Genomic DNA, 2,653 nt, shown 5'->3' with positions numbered 1-2,653 from the left:
TTAGGTTCAGGTTTTTTCCCTTCTTGTTTTTGCTTGCTTAAATAGTTCAGAGCCATTTAAACATAATGGCGGAGTGGTGGGAAGCTCCTGTGGCTGAAGAGCAGAAAAGAAGGAGCTTTTGCTCTTCGCAAACCACCACAAATCGCTATGAACTGCATCAAAGTTTGTGGCGATTCCAGTGTTCACGAACATGGGGTCACAAACCATGAACCAGCCAAAGTGCATCACAGACTTTAGTTTTTGTGAGCTGGTTTGTGCCCATCTCTATTTGGCACCACTACTAGCCTTACTAGTTATGGCAGTGCCCGGTTTCTATAGATTGCAACAAATGGGCTAAGAGGAGGAAGAAGCAGAAAAGATGCTGACATTGCCACATTAACCAAAAAAGGGGGGGATAACTTTAAAAAAATTAATAAAACTTGGTTTTTAGTCTTCTACAACCCTGTATTTTAATTGCCCTGTAGTGTTTTATGTACACTGATGACACTGGGATCCTTTTTACCCCAAATGCTTTGAAACTGATATTAGCATACAGAGTGAAATTGACAAAATGTTAATTTCTCCCTGGTGCTGTTACTGCTGTACTATCATTTTACTGCCAAGGGGAAATAATAAAGGTATGAGTTTTTGTTCCTTGGCAGCTCAGTGAGACTGTTATGATTTTTAAAACTTTCATAACTTACTTTGGGTTCTCTTCAACCTCACACTGATTTACAAAAGTTCATTTTTCATTTCAGAAAGGGTTAAATGTACACAGCCTTGTGTCCAGCAGCAAAAAGAAGAAAAAATGATGTCCCTTTTGAAAAAGAAATGAAAATAAATCCAAATCTGTAGAAGCAATGTCAGCTTTAGTACAAATATCACCAAAGCAGCTGTGCCTTTCTATTCTTTGCATTATTGCTGCGCCTTGAAGTTGTGCAATTAATGAACCAGTTCCTGAAAGACTGAAAATCCCTGTTCTAGATCTTAAGCCCGTGGGACTGAATTCAGAGTTCTGTCATATACAACCCGGGTAAGTTGTAGTGAATATTATCTTTTGGCTGCAAGAAGTCTCTAACAAAAGTGAATAAAACACAAACATTTCCTGTGAATGAATAAGTTTCAATCAAAATCTTAATCCTATTACTTTTAGTTTCTCCCAATGAAACGGAGACTGTCATTTCAAATATCCTGTTAACATAAAGCTTGGAATTTTTAAACTGGCCACAGTTATAAAAGAGTTATAAAAAAAACCCTTTAAAAGCTATTCAATGGAAAATATTTTCCATGAAGGAAGAAAAAAAAAGATTGTATCATCTTCAGAGAACTTTCTTTTCAACTTTTCAAGTAGGTCTTTCACTAAATAAAACCAAAGAAGATCTTTCTTCCTTTTATAAGGAACATCTAAAAAATATTTCTTAAAGTATAATTATGTCTGTCACATATAAATACTCCCTGTGAAGGAATAGAATATTAGAGTTATGGCTGAATGAGGAAACCCTTTGTAAAGGAAATAAACTGGCATACATTGTGAACTTTGACATTAAGCATTAAGAATCTGAATCCAAAATCAGTGCTTGATTCTTCCCTCTTCCAAATGGTGTTTCTTAAAAGAAAGATAAATTGTATACTAATACATTTTTATACTTTGCATTAGACTGAATCTAAATGGATTTAAATTGGTTCCAAGTTAAGTGAAGCACTTAACTAAAAGGGGAAAGGGAATTAAAGGGTTACTGTGGGAGATGTAACAACTATTCCTGGCTGTAGTCAGTCCTCTACCAGCTGGTTGTTACTTGCAAGTTACTAACAACATCTACTCCAAATGCTCAAGTGCTGAGCATATAAGCTTCCTACTCTTCTTATTTCCAACCTAACTTTTTCAGGAGCTGATACATGTCATTGCTTAAGAAATGTGTTGGCTCTCCAGGAGATCTTTGTTAAGTACTGAGCAAAGCTAATGATGGTTGGAAAGATGTGCATAGAGAACTGAGCTGCTCACCAGGGTAGACAAAAGTCCAATGGGAATCTAGAAAACCAGAAGTGTGAACTCTGTTATCCAAATACTGCTTCCTGTTGAGTCATTACCAATACCCACATCTTTTTTGTTGGGTATAACTTGAAAGGGGGAAAATGAGCAGAAGAAATGTTTCGGAGAAGTTATTCCCATTATGACCTAGACACTAGCCATTCTCCTGCATAGGAACAAGAAAGGATGGTCCTTCTTCTATTTTATAAGCCACTTGCTTTGCAGTTAGTTGCTAGGTGAAGCCACCAAAGAAGAGGGTTGAGGCTGCTGCTATTTAATTTAACAGCTCAGTGGTCCCATTTGGACCAACCCTGGGAATCTGGGATAGGAATTAAAAAGATCTAAATCAGAATCTCAACGGTCTTCATAAAGGGGCCAGAATTAGACATATGTTTCTATAAGAGAATTTTCTTAGAACAGTATAGTCACATACTCTGCTGCATGTAATTTTTGTGATCAGATCCTGTGCTTTTGGTTCATCTTTGCTACCAAGAATTTTGTTACAAGAAAAGAAAGTTTCATACCTAGAAAAATGGTATTATGGCATTCCCTCAGTGGTAAATGGGATTACCAGGTATCAGAATTTAAGTTAAAGCTTTCGGGTTTTATCCTCCTAAAGGTTTCCAAGGGGCAGAAGTAGATTTC

The sequence above is a fragment of the Gekko japonicus genome, unplaced genomic scaffold (assembly GCF_001447785.1).
Source record: "Gekko japonicus isolate JY-2015 unplaced genomic scaffold, Gekko_japonicus_V1.1 scaffold657, whole genome shotgun sequence".
In the NCBI taxonomy this organism is placed as follows: Eukaryota; Metazoa; Chordata; class Lepidosauria; order Squamata; family Gekkonidae; genus Gekko; species Gekko japonicus.
The sequence above is the reverse complement of the archived record's forward strand: the minus strand, read 5'-3'. Positions refer to the sequence as shown.